Source organism: Rhinolophus sinicus, linkage group LG12, assembly GCF_036562045.2.
Source record: "Rhinolophus sinicus isolate RSC01 linkage group LG12, ASM3656204v1, whole genome shotgun sequence".
NCBI lineage: Eukaryota > Metazoa > Chordata > Mammalia > Chiroptera > Rhinolophidae > Rhinolophus > Rhinolophus sinicus.
Genome location: NC_133761.1, coordinates 10,279,266 through 10,300,169, shown reverse-complemented (window position 1 = coordinate 10,300,169; position 20,904 = coordinate 10,279,266). Strand labels below are relative to the sequence as shown.

General features: G+C 45.2%; 1 long non-coding RNA gene across 5 annotated transcripts in view; it reads right to left on the bottom strand.

The window, feature by feature from the left end:
- The window catches only part of LOC109443351 (protein LRATD2), a 530,125-nt gene extending 514,379 nt beyond the window's left edge, over positions 1-15,746 (bottom strand). For 2 of the 5 annotated variants that reach the window (XR_012490862.1, XR_012490863.1), the window contains exon 1: positions 15,284-15,746. This is a non-coding gene — a long non-coding RNA (protein LRATD2). Of the gene's footprint in view, positions 1-9,984; positions 14,731-15,283 lie in introns of those variants that run through there. The other 3 variants (XR_012490830.1, XR_012490829.1, XR_012490844.1) reach the window with 3 other exon arrangements.
- Positions 15,747-20,904: the final 5,158 nt, after the last annotated feature.

The window sequence follows — 20,904 nt, the reverse complement described above, 5'->3', positions numbered from 1 at the left end:
TCTGCCACTCACTAACTCTGGGACCATGGGCAGGGTACATACCTGCTTGGAGTCTCAAGACCCTTACTAGCAAAATGGATGGCTTCTAACCTCATGGAGTCATTGTGAGCATCACATGATAAAATACAAGTCAAGAGAGGCCCAGAGAGCCCGGCACAAAGTGGACATCAAATAAGGCTTAGAACTTCACAGCTAAATATGTAAGATGATCGATGTAGCTGTGATTGTTAGAACAGATTTGGGCAACTCCATTATCCGACACTCAAGTAAATAAACTATGACTCATGCACATGAAGAGATGCTATACAAGCATAAAATGGAATAACACAGATGTTTGGTGACTCCTGGGCCCTTTTCCTGTCCCTATCTACTATGTCACTTTAAGCAAGGGATCTAACCTCTCTGAGCTTCAGTTTCCCCATTTGAAAAATGAAAATTAAAGCAGTATTCTATTTCCTAGAATCGTCCTGACGGTTAAAAAACAAACAGTCCTTGCAAAATGTTTAAAATATTCCCTGGCACATAGCAAGCACCCGATAAATATGAGGCATTATTATATTATGATTCCATTTGTATGGAAGGAAGAATGGCTAATTGGCTAATTTCTGGAAAGAGGTATAAGAATCTGCTACTAATTGTTATTTCTGGAGGGTAAGGATGGGAAGTAGGAGGGAGAATGGTTTCACCTTTCCCTTTACCCCGTCTATACCCTTGAAAACAAACCAACTCCCAAGTTATGAGCTGCATCTTGCCATTCCCTTTCTCATACAATGTAGGCTAGACTTGATGTGGCTACGCCTGCCAGGACACCAGAGTGCAGCAGCTAAAAGATTTCCTTCTGGTTGGGAAACAGTCACAGCCTTGTATCCCGTGATCCACCAAGGTGAGCGTTAACTCCTGGCCTGCTCGGGGCCTCTGGGATGCCGTCTCACAGTGACTATGGTTTCTTTACGGTCCCAGAGCCTAGGTTAGTACATATTTGGATTTTCACTCCTGGTGGCAGGCTGCCCACCCATTGCATAATTCTACATAACTCTTCGAGGTACATATTGCCATCCTCTAAATGATGACACAAAGGTTACTTAGTACATGGCTCGCCCAAAAGGACACAGATCATTGGTGGCGTTTCTCTGGCTCGCAGGGCCATCCTCCTTTCATTGTCTTTGCTTTCATTGGCTCACAGTCCCTCTCTAAAAATATTCACATGCTCTGCTTCAACAAGTTATTTTTAAAAAGTTTGTCTTACCAGCTTCGTAGTTCTGGCTTGTCTCAACTGGTTTAGCAGTTTCCAACTTTGTGAAAAATGAACTAACTACTGAATTTGATGATTTGCCCTGAACAAAAAACAAGGAAAAGTTCCCTACCGTGGTACTTTTCGATGCCTGCAGAGGTAGGGAAGCCAGAAGAATCATTCTCGCTCTGTTCCCACTCTGAGAGATGCAGTCCCCTGCTCAAGGTCGCAGGGGCTGAACCAGGCTTGGGACTCCATTCCATGGAGACTAGACATGGTTTGGAAATTTTAGAAGCCTCAGGTTAAATCATTATTAGCTGTGTGACCTTGGGCAAAATTACTCATTCCCTCCCTCACTTTCTTCATCATTCGCAAATGCGGGTGATAGATGTATAGGCACTAAGCTAATATCCTACAGGAATGTTAAACATTTCAGCAGTCACCAACCAATCAAAATAAAGCTGCCGCAGAGTGCTGGAGGCCCCTGCTCTATAGGCAAGTACCTGTTAGTTAGATGGTGGTGATAGCCATGGGGGGTCCGAGGGCAATGGTCAGGTGGCCAGGAAGATGGGAATGCTATGATAGTGAGGGGTGGGTTTCAGGGATGCAGCTATTTATCAACTGATATAAAAATGCATCAATATTTTAACAACTGGTACTGCTATACAAATGACTATAGGATGAATATGGGTCCTTTGCACTCTGAGTTTGCATTTCCAGAAGAATTTACCCTGTGCTTGGTACCATAGTGAAATCTGTTTTCTCACGTGATTCCATGAACTCTTCAAAAACACTCCAGATGGTGCTACTTCAGGCCTATTTTTTTGCAGATGAGGAAACTGCCTCTCTAAAAGTTACAATGGCTCTTCAGTGGTAGAACAGGCATCCAAATTCAAGTTGACCAGGCGCAGATCCAGACTTGTACCCACACTGGGGGAGTGAAGGAGATTCTGGACAATAATGCAAAACTGAAGTTGAAAACATGAATTGAAAAGGATAAATAAGAGAGCTGGGCTGTCGGATAATTCTAAAGAGGAATAAAGAAGCTGCAAGACATTCAGAGTCCTTGGGTAAGAACGACATTAAAAACATTTATCCCACTTGCACTTTTCAAAGGGAATAAAATGTTCACAAAAGATGAATCTGGGTACAGGGTAGACGAGGTTCTTTTGCACTGTGCTCATTCAAGCAACTTTGAAAGGATGCCCAAATAAAACGTTCAAAGAAAAATCAAAGCTCCTTGCACACTGGGCTCCTGACTTCCCTTATCTCGCTGTCATCTCTCAGTTGAATTGGTCAGCCCCTTACCTTCATCAACTCATTTCTCAGAGTAACAGGGGCCGCCGGAGAAGAGCCAAGTCGAATGTCCCACCTCTTCTGTGGAAGCAGAACTGCAGAAATCTGGAGGGAAGACTTTGCGATTTTGTGATTGGGGGAAAGCTTGCAAGCGAGAATGAGTATCGCTGCTGTAAGTAACTACAGTGCAGCAGGAAGAGCAGTGGCCCAGGAGTCAGATGGAGGGTTGAATGTTGTTTGGTCCACTGCACAGCTCAGTGGTCTTGGATGAGTCATAACTTCATCTGTAAAAGGAGAATCACAGTGACAACCTCCCAGGTCATGCTGGGGATTAAAGAAATTAATATTATGTGGGCATTTAGTTGTGATACACAGTGAATTTCTTATCGCAGGTCAGTAGTCAGAAAGTCTGAAAAATGCCGTTCACAAACAAGAAAGAAAAACCTTGGTATGTTTAGGGAAATAAATATAGGCCTGTGAGGCTGGAATATATCCTGCAGTAAACATAAGCAGAGGCCCAACTGTGCAGGTGAGAAACTCTGACTTCATTCTAAGCACGACGGGAAGCCACGGAAGAATATAAACCAGGACGTTACACACTATGATTTACACTTTTAAAAGAAAGATGATTTTTGGATACCTTGCTCCCCTGCTTTCTATTGTTTGTTCAAGTTCCTAGATTGGACTCGAGAATTCATCAGGCAGATCCAATAACGGATAGCTATAGAGGAAATTAGAATGTTTGTAATAGAATACAACTGGTAAACCACTGATTTGAATCCTTGGTGGTACCAATGAGACGAGCTCGGATGGTAAAAAAGAAAACTCAAAGAAAGTCAAACCACAATATACTACTTTTTACCTGTGAGTAAGCAAATATTTCCAGACACTGGAGAATGTTATTAGCATTACTGTAAATTGGCACAATCTTTTATAGAGAGTCATTTGGTTGTTCCTATCAAAATTTAAATTTTGCATAACCTTAAATCCAGAAAGTGCACTACAATGATTATATCCTTCAGAAATACTCATATATATGCCAACAAGAGGTATCACAATGCATTTGTGGTATCATTTATAATTAGGAAAAACTGGATATAATTTAAATGGGCATCAATGAGAGAATGCATAAAGCAGCAGCAGAAGCTTTTACTATGAAATACTAAACAACTATTTAAAAAGAATATTCTAGACACTTTATGTACTAATATAAAAGAAAGTTGATTTAGTGATGAGTAAAAGAAATATGGGTAGCATAATCTAATTTTAAAAACTGGGGAAAACATGTACGGATAGCATATCTGAATGTTCATAGGAAAAAAGTCTAGAAGGAACACAAAACACACCTACTATTGATAACCCGTTCGTTCGAGGTGAAACAGGCTGAGAGAAAGTAATGCAGGATGTTCTTTACCTTTAGACGCTTTGGTATTTGAAATTTTTTATATTAAGCACATATTATTTCTGACATGTAATAATAAAGTCATAAAATGACGTTAATAAAAAATCATCATAGGCTTAAAGGGCAGGCAGAGAGAGGCATTGCCCAGGGAGGTAATAAAACAATTATAGCTTTTTGATCTCAGTACCTGAGCTTCACCTCTTAGGTTGTCAGGTTGGGGACAAATCAGAGTCAGATTAAATAATGCATTAGGCTTGCTAGTATGTGTGTTACACAGATATTTATGATTTTCTCCCAAACACCTGGGGCCAGCTAGTGTCAACCATTACAAAACCCAATGTTACACCATCTGTGACCATCTGAACTCTGGCTAAGTTTGGTTTACTCTGCTCCAATCTAAAATTCATCTGTGAGATTTTGGTGTTGAATCATGGACACTGGGCAAAACTGAAAAAGGGAAAACTGACAGCAACCAATTGCTGAGGATATAACTTCATGCCAGGACTACTTTTGGGTGATTTGTGTATATTGCCACTAACTCCATAACCCCACACGGTAGGCGACGTATTATTGCCCTTCACAAATGAATACACTGTGGCCTCCCAAGCCAGACGAGGTCATCTGCCCAGGTGGCACAGAAAAGGGAGGTGCTGGGTGACAGCCCCGGTCTGGCTCCAACACTGGCTGGCCAATGCTTTCCACAAGGCCTCGCAGCTCCCTCAAACCACAGAGAATAGCCTCTGTCCTGGCCATATTGGAACTGCTTGGCTAAGCCTAAAGTCATCTGGATGATGGCACTCGAGAGAACACTTTTGCTGCAGTAACACTGATATCCTTTCAGACTTTTCAATAATGTACCCTAGTTGGCTGAAATCTCTACCAGCCAAAAGAAAAAAGGAATTACTAAGCCATTTATAATATTTGTTCTCACACACCCAGCCCTACCCCTGGCATACAAAGACAAATGTGTGTTTTACTCCTAAATTAAAGGGTTGATGAGGTGGGAGCAGAACTACGTCAGAATCTTTCTCTGAGAAGACCTCCCCCTACCTGCTTCACTCTCCCCAGGAAGCCTATCCTGGACCCTTCCCACCCCCACCACGCGGGGTTAGCTGCCAGCCCCCCACCCTTCATCATAATGCCTGATGCCTGCCTGAAATAAGTGTATTATTTTCTTAAGAAGTACTACAATGGATGTTGGCAAAAAGAACGGCCACCATTTGATGCTTTATGAACAACCTTGTTCTTTCTGAACTGTAAAAAGAAATACACTCCACTAGAATAAAATAAAGTAAACCAGGCATATCCACTGAGATACAGGAAAATTCTCTCCATGGGCTATTAGCCCATGTGTTAGCCAAGAGTAGAGCCACATAGCCAAGAGAAATATAGTCTAGTATGGGGGGGGGGGGGGAATCAGTGCTTAAAAATTAAAAACAAATGCTAAATACTTTTTTCAAAATTAAAGAGATACAGATACATTTGCTCTTATCATGATCTTTTTCCTTGTCCATGGCCCAGATTTGGTTCATACTATTAAGACCATAACAAAATTTACCAGTACAGAAAAAAATAATAATAATTAAGTGTATTCCCTACTTTCACAATAAAAGCACTCCCTAAAATTCAGTCATCTTATTATCATTAGTAACTTTTTACATTTACACATTATTTACATGAATGAGATTTAGGACTATGTTCAAGGAATCAGTATTAATCAGTATTAATTATAATTAAGTAGAGCAACTAGCAACTTCTACAACCATCTCAAAGGATAAAGTTGCACTCAGACTCTTGTCAGAGACTCCTCCCGCTAGAGTTGGGTGCTCCACCCACAGAAACGTAGATCCAGGGTCCTAGTGTGGTAAAGGGACTTGCTCAAGGTCATATGTCATATTCGTAGCAGACCATCTGTGGCAGAACCAACAGGGCCACCATGCTATACCTAAGTGACTCATGATGCACTGGATTTAGATTACCTCATGTAAGCCAATGAACAGACGTATAGAGTAGGCATCTCAAGTAGCCTCACTTTTTAGATAAGTCATAGTGGCTTAAAGAAGTTACTAACATGGCCGAGGTCACACAATAGGTCAGGGGTTGGAGCCATGATTTAGAACAGGCCTGTATGACCTGACCTAAGCCATAAGAGAGAAATGGAGTCACCAAAGCACCAACAGCAGAGGGGCAGTTTGAGCAGGGCTGGGCCCAGTGCTCGGCCACAGGGAGGGTGAGACAATTATGGGATGGTGAAGATTCACCCCAACTTGTCATTGTTCTTCATGACAAGGATGTAAAATCTCCCTTGGCTGAGAGTTGCCTCTCCTCCCCTTCCTGCCTCTTCTTGCCTCGCAGAGTCACTGCCTGGAGAGCTGCTGCAAAGACACCTGCTGTTCAGGTACAGCTGCATGCCAGATGTCGGTGCAGAATGGGGTGTTCTCCACAGGTAAGGAGAAGGGAGGGGTGGCCCACGGGGCGGGAGTGGTCAGATGCTCCTTCAGTGGAGGAACCACAGTCTGGGGTTTTGGATACCAGCACTCATGTCCCAGGCCAGAAGCTGTCATTTATTAGCTATGTGACCAGGGACAAATCACCTCATTTCTCGAAAGCTGTTTCCTCAACTATAAAATGAAAATATTAGCATCTGTCCAGAAGGCTGCTGTGATGATTAAAATTGGACAGTGCAGGCAAGGTGACCTCATCCTTAAATTACTGCAAAATCCCTTCTTATGCCCTCCTCGGCTCTCCAGCACCTAGGACCTTCCAAGTTCTCAGGAAATATTTCTTGAATTGATTAAACGTAATAAAATATATAAACAAGTTAAACTGTTCATCTACTAAAGATCAAAGCTCAAGAAACATTTCAAACACTATGGCAGCGACTACAAACCTAAAGGGTTAACTAGAGACATCTTTCTTATCTTACCAATTTCCTGTATCTAGCTAAGAAATTCTGCATGACTAAAGGGAAGAACACCTGTCTCTCCCAAACAGTAACTTCATTTTAAATAAAACTTTTGCACACACACAACAGCACAGATTTTCTCTAGTTAATCGTAACAGCAATTGATCTGGGCTTTCTGAGCAGTTTCATTTTGTTTTCACAATAATCATTTGAAGTAGACGCTACTGTTATAGTCCTATTATATATTACATATTAATGAATTATATTGTTTTAGAAATGCAACTGAAGTGAGTCACAAGCTGCATTGTCCAGAAGAGGGAATAAAGTTCCTAAGCAAGTACATAATTACTCCCCAGGTTACCAGCTTAACAGGAGGCAGAGCCTGGAGTAGGGAAACCCAGGTAACAGTTTGACTGTCAAACCTTAATCACATTTCGATTCTGTATGTGTAGGTCAGACCCTCTACCTCCACTGTGGTCTAACAAGCGAGAATCCTCCAAGTTATGGAACTAAAAAGAACTTACTGCATATTATGATAACCATACCTTGGCAGTGAACTACATTGTTGTAGAAGTTTCCCAAGGAAATTAGCAGAAAGCTCATCTTTGGGGTCATTTAGGGTCACCGTCCACGAGGAACGAGAGATTATATTACATTATAGCAGTGGCTTGTGCTGGCGAACTGAACAAAATAAATTCTTCCTCGATCGTGATTCCACGACTAGGCAGACAGGCTGCTAAACCTGTGATTCCGTTTTACTTCTGCTCCCATCCAGCCTGGCCTGCGCTGCTTCTCTCCCTTGCATCAGGAAAAGGCCCAGATTCACCCTCCGCTTCATAACCTGCCTGGCGAGTTAAGTCATCAGTAGCACCAGCAGTATGATTTCTAGTTCTGGGAAAGAGAAGAGTCACTCATTTGCTCTCCCTGTTCAACCCATCCTAAAAACCACTGCTACTTCACTCTCCTTAAACCATAGTCATGAGATCACCTTGAGAGAATAGGAAGGCTTTCTAGTCTAGCAAATCCCAACCCCAAATTCATTCCCTCACTCAAACTCTGAATGAGGGTGTCCTTGCCTGGTCCTGCGTTAAGGGTTGGAGATGCACGAATGAGTTAGCATGTTGTGACTCATGGAGACATGACTACTGGAGCACGAAGCAAAGGCATTTTCAGAGCACTCATTGTTCATTCATTCACTCCCAACCTACCTCCTTTAATTAATTTCACTGTGCCCAATATGAACAACCTCTTTCTCCTCTACCTCTTCCAAAGTTCAGCAGAAATGGTACTTCTCAGGGAACCCTTCTCTGACTCAGATAGAGGTTCTGCCCCACACACCCTATACAGTATCCTTCATTGCACCTACCACAACTGTAACTAAATACCTTCTAGTGAATTTCTTTTTGGTGGTTACCTGCCTTGCCTACTAGAATGTAAGTTACACTTAAGATAAAAACTATGGATCTGGCTTCTCTTTCCATGGTAGGCACTGGGAATATAGGATCCACCTAGTTAAGTACCCTGTGAATATATTAGTTCCATCTATTCTCCATCATCATTTGCTCCTTCAGATTTCTCATCTGATTGCTCCAATGGGAGTACTCCAAGTCAACCCACACACATCTGCTTTGTTTTGAATACCTACCAACCTTCAGCATTTATAGGGCCACTTTTTATTCTAATCTGTCCTCTATGCAGGAGTGAAATTGATTTCCCCTTAGAAACAAGCTCAGGGGCAGGGACTGTCTCTCCAGGCTGTTTGTTTTTGACTTCTGGATGTCCCTAGGCTAGGGCTCAGCGTCCTTCACCCCTTCACCCCTTCATAGATAACTCGGTACCTTGCTGTGACTACAAATGCAGACATTAACCCTTCTTGCATCTACTCTGCAGATGAAATCGCTGTATTTGTTCAATCAGTAGTTTTTTGTCAGTAAATTCATTCAGGAAAAGGAAATAAAAGCCCTTCTGCCCATAGTCTAGGCCTGTTTACTGAGGAGCTCCTTTTAAATGCTTCCAAATGTCATTGTCCTTCATTGAGCAAGCTCAGTCCACTTGGGAGAAATGAGAACAGCAGACTACACCAAAATCACCCAAGAATAGACACATTCTGGATTAGGCTTGTCTCCCTCTACTTTCTTGTGCAATGAGAACCATGATAAATTAAGGACTCCCACTCTAGGGAAAAATGGTCTCACTGCTCCTTGAGCTCCCTATCACCTGCATTCAACTTTCCTCCTGGTTAAGATTCTCACAGGAATCTGTTGACTAAGCTCAGGCTTTTGAACCTCAAAGGATTGTGGTAGTGGCTTCAGGGGTCGGCCTAGGGAGTGCTGATGACCTCCCACATAAGTCTCAGATGCCACAGCTGCTCCTTGGTCTGCTTAAGGCACCTGCAGCCCTTATCATAACAACAGTGCCACGTGATCACATCTGTCCATTTTCTGTAATAAAGTTACTCACTGAGCCCATTCCCTTTGTTTGGGACTCGGAAACCATCTAAGACGCAACATGGGTAACTGATCTTAACCCCAAAACACCCCAGCATAGATTCCAAAATGTGAATGTGCTTTCCAGCAATGCTTGCATCGATTCTGAAAAATCAATGTGTATTCAAAATTTATGTTCATGAGAGTTTTTTAATGAACACTGATAGCCTAGAAGTAATGGGTCACTAATTCTCACACAGTAAAGGCAGGGAGGGCTTTCAGTCACTAAGTGAATTTATCAAAATGTTTACTAAGGAAGGAAAAGATGATACACACTAACAGTGTGTGTGTGTGTGTGTGTGTGTGTATATATATAGATATACACACACACAGACATATATATATATATATATATATATATATATATATATATATATATGAACTGCAGGTAAGTTGAGTAGCTTGGATTTGGGCCAAAAATGGCAGAAAAAGGTATATAAGTGGGGGGAAAAATTATATATATATCTCTATATATATATAGATAGATAGATATAGATATATCTGTGTGTGTGTGTATATATATGTGTGTGTGTGTGCATGTGTGTGCGTGTGTATATAATAAAAATTCAATTAACACCAATAGATGGTTTATTGGAAACCTTCATAGCATTTTTCAAAAGGATTTGACAGAATTTTATTTTAATAAGACATAGTGAAGAGGAAATGGTTTGAAAGATGTCATCAATCTTTTATTTAACTAAGCAATGCCCTTCATTTTGAAGGAAATGATATACAATTTCAAATCAGTATCTCCTCTCAAGAAGTGGTATAAGAACATAACATTGATTTAACATACAATCTTCAACAAAAATAAAGTTTACACAATTCACTGGGAAATAAAATACATGTATGGAATTTATGTTAGTCAATGTAATTCTCCATGGGTGACAAGTATTATAGCTAAGAACAAAACAACATAATGAAACATTGAATAACCAGTCAAGTTTATAGTTACCCTGATTAAAAAAAAAAAAAAAAAAACAATCATAAATAAAATATAAGTTTCCAAACAAATCCATTCAGTGACCATGACTACACTAAATTTATGCTAATTTATAAAAAATGGTTAGACAATCACATAATATCAAGAGTCTTCAACACAGTGGATTCCATTTTGTTAAGAAAAAAATAGAAAACAAGTAGTCCTTAAATTTTCTTCACTCTCCATAGCATATGTAGTATAAAATTAAAGTTTTGCTTCCAAAAATATGTTTCCATGTGGTTGTAGTGTTGTCTAGTAGTGCTATTAGAGCCAGAAGCACCAAAGACGTGAGAAGTTTAACCACTGACGTGTCATTTTTCATAAAAACTAAAAATTTCCTCAAAGGTCTGGAGTCAAGTCTTCTGCTAGGCATTTTAGTGCTATAAAGTTATTTTAAATTAAATGTGGAATAACAACTACAAAAAGCTGTGTTCTTTCAATACAAAAAGTTGTGTAGCTGAAGTTGTGGGCTCCTTTGACATACATAAGCAGTCTCAATAAAATAGTTGCTCAAGTAAGAAAATAGAATTTGTCTGACTACATTTAGCATACGTTCCGGTCAGGCGTCCTGCTTATCCCTGCCAGAGCTTCTGAAGAACCTTAGAATTGTTATTTCTTTCCTTCAAAGAACATCCGTAATTCACAGTAAAAAATAATTCTGAAGTCTTAATCCTAAGGAGAAATAAAAATCATTAAATACAAATATATTTTTTAAAGTGCCAGATGTCGCCATTGCCTGGCATTAAAAAACTCACTTATCCACAACACTGCCATCTTGAGGAAAGATCCAAGAGTTGATTTTGATTCTCCTTTCTTGGCACCTTCACTGGTTGCTTGTTGCTTCACTTGAAGCTTTATAACCCTAAGAAATCTTCCAGTGGAATTACTGTTCCTAAGTATTACATATTTCACCTCTCTGGTAACCTGTAAAAACGCTGGCTTGACATGGGAAAGCAGTGTTTGGAGTAGACCTATTCCCTCTTCTAGGTCATTTTCAAGCCCAGTTATCAAAAACCACTTCTCTAGAGGCAGAATGCTATTGTCGGTGTAGATCTTACCGGAGTTCTTCCTTCACATTGAGATTTCTTACAAAAAGCAGTTCATTTGCAACAACAGGTAGGCACTGCTATACCTCTGTGACCGTTGACATTCACTTTCCATTTGAGGGCAAAGAAGGGTGACAGAGATGGGAAAGCGGAAAAGAGTTGGCTAGCGAGCCCAGAGCTGCTGGGCAGCGCTGTTTTGCTCTTTTTCCTTCCTGCTGTCTGCACATTGGTCATTACTTTCAATTTTCATTACTGTGTTAAGCATAAGAGAAGATCCAAATCTGTAGGTAGAATAGGCTCTCCTTAATGTCTTTACCCATGTTTATCTCATTCCACGTTTCTATGAGCAAAAGAAAATAAACACAAGGCGGTGAGATCTATATAAACTAGAGCTCCGTTTCCAGCAGGAGACTGATGTTTCTTCAAAGTCACAGACTAGGGCTAAGAATGGCTTATCTTTAACAAACACAACAATAGGACTTGTTTGGTGATCCCTACACAAATAGGAAACATAGCTAATGCCCTTGTAATGAAATGATGTCATGTTGAGGTGATACGGAGGCTTTTGAAAAAGGATGGCCTCGCCTCCCAAGTTTGAAAAAAGTGTACGAGAAAATTCTTCAAGTCTTGTTGCCTTTGTTTAGACATTTGTTTAGGCAGGAGGCCCAAGGATGACCATGGCCGTAGAACACTCCAGTATGATTCTACTCCAACTCAAAGATTTAGGTCCCAAAATGGCTGGTTCAGTGTTATCAGTAATGACTCTCGTGAGAAAGAACAACTTCACTCAACTTTTGAGACAGCATGAGCGATGCCCATGAGCAGCAGAGCTGCATTCTGAAATCGAGGACCCATGTAACTAAAGAGCTCACGTGAATACAAGAGACAAGTTCTACATTTTTTTTTTTAAAGTTTCAGAGGAAAGCAAATAGAAGCTCAGCAGCAGAATCAAATAGTATCAGTGAGCCTGCCGCCAACAGGTCCCACCATCACTAACCTGTGCCTTAGGACTGTCACCAGATTCAGCACTGACTACACCAGGTGGCATTTGAGACTGCTGTCACCTCTCGTAATTGAGAAAGCATTCCGAAGGGGTGTTCTCCAAGCAACAAGGAGACTGCTGCAATATAACCAGACTTTGCATCTTAAATGTAGTGTGCCTCAGGTGTGGCTACCAAAATACTTACTGAAATATGCCTCAAGCTTAAGGTTTTACCAGCAGCAGAAAAGTGACAGGGAAGGGGTGGTGAGGGAAAATGAAAATTCACAGGACCACCACCAAAGTCTTCCCATTTTAAAAAGGTTACCTTCACTGTTCAGGAATGGAGTTCACTGGGAAGTGGGAGTAATTGACTAATTCCCACCTGGGCAACCCTGTTTGGCTCCTTCTGTAGTGGATACTTTAGGAGTGGCACCTGCCAACCCCATGTGGGACTGCGGATGAGCACCACCAAGCAGGTTTAATTAGATCAGAGACACAAAGGGCTAGACCCTCCTTTGATAACAACACAGCTGTAAGTGCCCACAGTAACAGGCAAAAAACACAGGCGGCCAAACAGAAGCATCACTGAACCCTTCCCCTAGTTGGTCCATGACAATGATTTACTTGCAACCTGGAAAGTGACGGATGGAGGAGGAAGCAGGAGACTTAGCTAGAAGCCAGCTCCAGAAGATGAATTACTTGGGGACAGGGAGGTAGCAAAGTCTTTGTTTTGTAGCCCAAATTTACTCAACTATTTGTTACACTTCACAGGCGGCTCTTTGCTTTTGGTCTGCTGCTCCCAGACCTGGTCCTGGTTTCTCCAGTCTTGCACCCAGGAATCCTATAAAATAAATCACCCCAGCCTCCAGGATCCACACACACACAGCTCCACATGGGAAGCAGATAAGCAGCTCTGTGCTGGCCAGGAGCCTCAATAAACCCACTCTGGCCTAAGTACAGGACATCCTCCAAAGGGAAGGTAGGAGGGAAGCAGGAAGGGGCGATGGCAGGCGTTGGTACTTGGAACTTTTCTCCACCCCCACGTGCATATGAAGAGTCAACTTTGGACCCAGGTCCAGCAGGGATTAGTGTCAGGTGTGTCCACAGTTTGTCCCATCTCAGAAAGGAAGACTGACTGAGGGGGCAGGCAGGAAGTGCCCCCAACCAAAGCGCTCCTGTTCCCTCTTCCTCCTGTCCAAGATAACATGCTCAAGCCACAGACAGCTGCGCATTTCGCCCACTCTAGGTTTTCCAAATGGCCCAGGAGCCCACATGGGGCCCAGAAGATGGTGGAAGAGGGAGTCAGAGGAGGGAGAGGGCAGCGGCTGCTGCAAACAGCTACCTCTCACAGCTCTGCACTCACCTCACGGGTCAGTGCACGACTGCCTCTCGGTCCTCTCCATCCTGGCCCCGCGCAGGAGGGCGCTCGAGAGGCGGCGTAGTCCGTGCAGCGTCGCTGTCGCCCTCTTCGGGCTCGGCCGGATGCAGGTGCATGGCCAGCTCCTGCAGCACCGCTGCACGCCCTATCTGGTCGTTGCGCCGTTTCTCCATTATCAGGTCCTCCAGGCTCTGGAACTCGAGCGTGTGGCTGCGCTGTGCAGAGAGCTGGATCTGCAGCCGATAGGGCTGCTTGCCGATGCGCAGCTCGCCGCCGATCTTGAACTCGCGCTTGCCATAGCGGCACCAGGCGGCGAAGCTCTCAGAGTTACGCCAGCTCAGCTCGCGCTCCTTGGCGCCCACGTGCGCTAGCGCGTTGCGCACCACCGCGCTGGGGCTCAGCGGCTTGTAGCGGTACAGATCGTTCACCACGCGGCCGCGCCGGCCCTGGCTCGCGTCCGTCAGGAAGCTGTTGCTCACCTCAAGCCGGTGCAAGTGCACCACCTGGAAGTTGCCCACGTATACAGCCCAGTGCGGGTACTGCGCCTGCGACACAAACTCCACCAGGTCGCCAGGCTTGCACTTGTTGAGCAGGTTCTCTGGCGTGTAGGTGCTCAGAGCCGCGGAGCCCGGCGCGAAGCTTTTCTGGTAGATGCACTCGTCGCGGTAGAACACAGAACACTCCACCTCGTGCAGCCGCGGATCGTAGGGCTGCGGTGGGGGCAGTGGCAGCCCGTCCCCGCGGTCAGGCAAGCCACTGCCATCTGGCCCATGGGGCGGCGGCTGCGGCTCCACGTCCTCGTCGTCATTGGAGAAAATGTAAGAGACCCCAATGCGAGGCCCGTCATCCCGGTCCACGCCCGTCGGGTCGGCGGTGGGAACTTCCTTATAACTTAGGTGGGTCAGTTTCTCCACCTGGTTGCCCATCACGCTGCGGACACACGTTCACAACGCCGAACGGGGAGAAAGAGAAAGCACCACTAGGGTCATTGGCACAAGTTCCCGGACAGGGGATGAGACCACCTGTTGGGAGAGGAAGGCAAGGGAGCCACATAGGAGCCTCTCCGCGTAAAGGACGATTTGTTAAGAAGAGGAAGAAAAGACCGGGTCGAGCACCTGGAATCATTCTACGGGGAGTCTCGGATGCAGTGAGCCTTCCCTCATTTCTCCACCTCTAGGGTCATGGTCACAGGAGGCCAGGCAACTCTAGCTCTCCCCCGCCCCCAGCCCTTCATCTCGCTCCGCCAAAAGCTCATTGCATCAGCAGCTCCTACCGCTTCCGCCAGCGCCCTACCTGCCAAGCCCAGGCAGGAGAGGGTAAGGAAGAGAAACTTTACTCCAGTCTCCAAATTCCTAACCCTCCTTTCTCCTTAGGGCCCTAAGTTAGTCCCTGAGACCGACACACCCCACCCCCACCCCGCCTCCTGCCCCGAAGAAACCGGCAAGGATCGCATAGCACGGTCCGAGCAGGTGAGCCACCCTACCTGGCTCACCTGCGGAGCTTTTTCCTCCGGTCTGGCCCGTCCCTCCCCCCCGCGCGCCGGCCCTCTAGCTCAGGTTACCTGCGCAAACTCACCCGCCAAGAGGTGGAGGCCCTGGGGAACGGGGAGGGGCCCCAGGCCGCACCCTGAGACTTCTAGGGTGACTTTGCAGGTGTGGGCTCTTCAGTTCCTCCTCTCCAGACGTGGGCGGCAGCGAGGCTGGATAGGGGGGAGCGACGCATGTCTTGCCCCCTTGGCTACGTAGAGCCTGAAGACTTGAAGGTGGGAGGCACCTCTTCCCTCCCGCTGAGGCTACTGCTCCCCTTCTACCGGCTCTCGGGGAAGGTAGGACGCGAAAAGAAGGAGAAGGAAGCAGACTAGCTGCCGGGCGGTCGCAGCTCCCGCTCAGGCTGGACGAGCAACAAGCGCCGGAGCGGGAGGGACGGGATTGTAGATCCGGCTCCGGGCTTCCCGGGCGGGAGTGCAGCCCCTGGCATTTAAAGAGACAGGCGCCCGCTCCCGAAGCCTCGGTCTTTCCCACACGGCGCAGAGCCTCCGTGATCCCCGGCCCGGCCCCGCCCACCCCGACTCCGGCACTCCGCCCAGACCACGCCCCCACGCTGGAGCGGGTTTAAATCCCGCTGGTAAATAATCTACAGGCTGGCTGGGCTGGCAGTCTGACCGCAGGTGTCAGCCGCGGCCACTGGGGAAACTCGCTTGCCTTCTTAGAGCAAGGGCCTGCTATGGGGTTCACACCGCTTGCTCAGTTCGCATTTTTCCGAGCTGTGCGCTTTATAAAGTTGGAAGGCAAAAGCCATCTGACAGTATACAAATGAGAGAGGCAGTAAGAGTTTGCTGTTTGTTTCCTTTCTCCTTCCCCTCTTTTTTGCCACAGTACCTGGAGCGGGAGGAACAGTCATTCTGAAACGAACAGACTTATTTTCTTTCCTAGAACTTATTTCTTGCCAATGATCACAGAAGATATTTTTTTTTTTCTGGGACAGCTCAAGAAGTGCATCCGTTTAGAGGTATTTTCAGAATGAGCGCTGTGAAACTTTGGAGTAGGAAAAAAAATCCACAGAAAAGAAACTATAGAACAGAAGGAAGACTTATTCACTGGCTTTCTTCCAAGACCTGCGCTCTGTTTATTAGATGTCGCTCGAAATTAGCACAAAGTTGATTTCATAACCTCCATTGTTTTGAGTTACTACTTGGTCCGGTAGTGAGAGGAAGCATTCACCTCTGGTTGTTTTTCTTGAGGGCAGGGGAGGTAGGAATTGCCTAATTGTCCTTAAATTAAGAACAAATTAGCAGAGGCCCCTGTTGGATATGTTTCCTTCCTGCTGACTTACAGAAGGAAGTGACAGGGGAGGAGTATTGCCTATTAACCTCCACCTCCAGAAGACACTTCCTCCCTCCTCTCTCCAGGCTGGTTTCGTTTTTTTTGTATCTAACATGTAGGCTACCAAAGTGTTCTTTCTTTGTGTTTGCAAAAAAAAATAAAAAATAAAATAAAAAAATAGATATGTGTGGAGGTGGAAGTTTGACAATAGACAAGCTTGATGGAATTACGAATGCAACTCAAGACCTCTTCTACCCTATTTTCCATCACTGTTTCTTTCGACTAAGTTTTTCCAGGTAACACTATTATTTATTCAGTGTGTATACCAATCAGTGGAAACAGAAATATACTAACACTACTGCGATCCTTTTCAGTTTCAGAAAAACTAAATCAATTTACTATGTACTTTTGAGCCTGAACAATCAATCTAGGCAGGGCTGTGATGGTAGTGGTCCTTCAGCAAGTCTAAGATCACTGTGTGTTAGACCAAAAGGAGACTTCTGTGTACCTGCTGGGCAGATTAAATTCAAGTTTCATCAGACCAGCCTTAGGAAAGTGTGACCAGATGAGTGCACCCCCCCCCCAATACCTTTTGATCTTTTGATAATACATGCTCAGGGAGCTGCTGCTACCTGAGTGGTATTTGTCAGTACCCTGCAAACTCATGTAGGTACCCATTTTGCAGGTAGGAGTTAGGCTTAGAAAGGCAAAGGCTAGTCATCCCATGTCTGTTAGACTGGGAGACCTTTGCTGCCGTCAGCCATGGGAGGCCACTGGGTAGGTTGGCTGGTGATAGGAGAATCCTTAGAAGGATGTCGTATGACAGTTTGCAGCCATCACTCTGGGACAAGGAACTAATAGGGAAACCACTGTGAAAAATAATATAAACAGAGCTACTTCAAAATAGAACCAGAGCTGTCATCCCAAAGGGACTGCCTTGCAGTCTTACTCCTCAGACCTTCAGAATGTTAAACCTGTGCAAAATAACCTTTGGACTGGGCCTAAAGCAACACTGTATTCCTAACAACTGTTTGTTGTGACTGCTGGACTGAAGGTTACAGACCTTCCTTAGAATTAGAATCACTACGTTAGCTTATCTGCACCTATGGAAATGCCTGCCTTCTATTTATTTAATTGTAGTTGGAGAGGTGGGGAAGCTTTGGGGTTTTAAGTTTGTCAGTCTGGCTGCCCTGTGAAAAATGGATTGTAAAGGGATGAGAGAGGAGGCAGGACCCCGTAGAAGGCCAGGCTGTGAGGCGGAAAGGTGTTCCACACAGACAGAGCCTAGTGACCAAAGGTCAAAGCCCCCGAAGACACCTTCCCCAAGACCAGCCACAGGAAAGTTAGTTGGATTTGAATTCTCAGCCATATTGTAACTTTATCCCCCATCAGGGACCCAAGTGTCACATCCCACATACCTCCTCAGAGAAGGTACCCAATCAAAACAAATTGTGTGGAATGCCAGTTAGTGACTCACACAGTATTCCTGCCCGGGACCCTGGGGAATAATGCAAAATTGACATTTTCTACCTGATGAGACATGGGCACTGACTGTGCATGTGTGGTAGCGATCTCGGTTTAGATGATTAGCTCCAAGAATGTACAAAAACAGGAGCACGAGGGCAGAATTATGTGATTAGGCAATCTGGAACTCTGCTTGTTCCCTGGGCGGGGCCCCAGGCCCATGGCAGCAGCAGATAGCTGAGTGAGTTTACTGGGAAACAGGTTCCTTCATACTTCCCTTATACTGGGGAACTAGACTTACCTGCGCCTGTTACCCACTCCTGGGGTTTTGTCGATACCTGAGGAGGGGTGAGGTGGCAGAATGGAAACAGATGACCCAGGTAGGAGTCCTGTTTGCGAAGTGCATGACCTTGGAGCTGTTTCTCCTCTACCCTGGGCCTCCTTTCCCCGTCTCTAAAGTGGGGCCGTTGCTACTTCTTGCCTCACTGTGAATCCTCGAATGAGACAGTACATGCGGGAGCACCGTTGAAATCCTAAAGGCGATATAGATGCCAAGCATTATTTATACAGCGCATAAGAGCCAGATAATGGTCTTAATATGGGAGCAAAAGCATGACCATATGTTGTGGGCATCCTCTTACTAAATCATACCAATCCTGTTTTTTACATCCCTACCAGTAGGTAAGAATACAAAAGCCCAGCGATGTGAATCTTGCCTGTTCTACGTGGGAGAAGCTGGATTCAAATCCCCAGCTGCCTGGCTCCATGCTGTGTCACATTGCGTCAGGCTCACCAGCATATGTGTTTGTTCAGCCACCGGCCAGTCTGAGGACCAGGGGCTGGGTTGGAGAGTGACCAACGTGTCCTGGTTTGCCTGGGACTATCCTGCTTTTAGCACTCAAAGTCCTCGGCAAACTGGGACAGCTGGCTGCCCTACCTGGCTGCCTCCCTATCCTGGTCATTGCCTTCCCTGACCAAGAGTTTCATGGACTCAGAGCTGAGGATGTTGCCAGGGGGGAGCAGAGAAGAAGGGAATAGGAGAGTCAGGTGTTTTTGTCCACACCTCACTCTTACAAGGCCCCCATTTCCATTTCTAGGTAATACATATAGCAACAGCTGCATAACCAGGGCCAGCCAATACAAAAGATAATACCTCCCTTATACTGGGAAACCTGCTTTGGGCATTTTTTTTCCCCCTTTCTTAATCATACTCCTCACGTAAGAGGTGAGGGTTGGGCTGTCTCCCCTTGGAGAGGAACTGTCCTGCAGCCGCTTTCTCCACCTTCCCAGCCGGCCTGTCTTGGGCTTGGGCTGCGTTACTCCTAAACCTTCAGATTAATGAAGGGAGTCCAGGGGCTTCTGAGTGGCGTCTATTCCTTTGGTCTCTGTATTTTATCTGCTTTTCTCCTCAGATCACCAGAGCAGGCTCTCCCAAGCAGGCTGGGCCACAGCTAGTCTGACCTATAAGTGAGGGTGACAAAGAGATGCCCTGAGAAGGGGTCTGAGGCTGTCACCCTACCTGAGACCATCCGCCCTCCATGCATTCATATCATGGCTAAATTGTGAGGCAGCTTTGAATCCTTTCCTGGAAGAGGGCTCACCAGTGGGAAAATACCGAGGCCAGTCTCTCCCAGAGGCTTGCTCTTTTAGGAGGCCCCTGACATCATATTGCGGAGGTTGAACCCAAGTTTGATTTGTGCTACTGAGTCTGAGCATGTAGCTAGCGCCTGCAGAAGCCTCATGAAAGATGCATTCCACCAGGCGGTTCCTGGGGAGAGACCGGCTTAAATTACAGCTTGACAAATCCAAATATTGGCATATCTGCAAATCCAAATGTAGGGATTTCAAGAAAAAAAAAGCTAAACTCTAAGGATCTTATTTTGCACTCCTTGTGCAAGAAGGGGAGGATGAGATCGAGAGGAGACAAGGCCGCTATAATGGGAGAAGCTTGGGCAGAGCAAACCCAACCTCCTCTTCTTTCCTCGGACGTTCCTCTTGCTTCCCACGTGAGGGAAGAAGACATTTGTTCAGGACAGCTTTCTGCAGGACAGATTAAGCGAAGCACCCACCCAGGATGTGGGACACAGGGCTCAACAAATCTGGTTGGTCAATTTCTGTCTGCTTTCCCCAAACAACTTCTAGGCCTGGGGCCAATGGCTCCCCATAGAGCACTCACCCCCTATTGTCTGTTCACCACACAGCAGCCCCAGCAATCCTGTGAGACCATGAGCCAAGCCAGGTCACTCCTCTGCTCAAATACTCCTTGGTTCCCCATCGCCCTTGGAGAAGGCCAAAGGCCCTAAAACAGCCCTCAGGGCCCCGGTCTGCCCTCCCCCATTACCTCTCTGACACCCCCTCACTCACATCTCCAGTCTCCCAGGCCCCTTGCTATTCCTTCCCATGGTGAGCATTGCTTTTCTCTCTCAGAGCCTTAACATTTGCTGTTCCTTCTGCCTGGAACATTTTTCCCCCAGATAGCTTCACGTCGTGCTCTTAAAGTCTTGACTCAGATGTTAGCTTCTTGGTGAGCCTTCCCTGACAACCCTATTTAAAATCCCAAGTGTCCTCTCATACATACACTTAACATTCCCGCTCTATGTCCCTGTCACTTAATCGATTCACTTACCGCCTTTCAGTATCCTATATAATTTACTAATTTATTGTTGTTTACCATCTCTCCCAATTAGACTATAAGCTCTATGAAATCAGGGATCCTTGTTCATTGAGGTATTCCCATCTCCTAGAACGGTACTGGACAGTACATGCTAGGCTCAATACATCGTAGTTATATGAAAATACTGAAGGACTTTGCATGAGTCACTTCTGTTCATCCTCACAATAGCTTTATGGTATAGGATTAAGTTACAATTTAAAGATAGGAAAAGGAATTATAAATTTCACGAAATACCT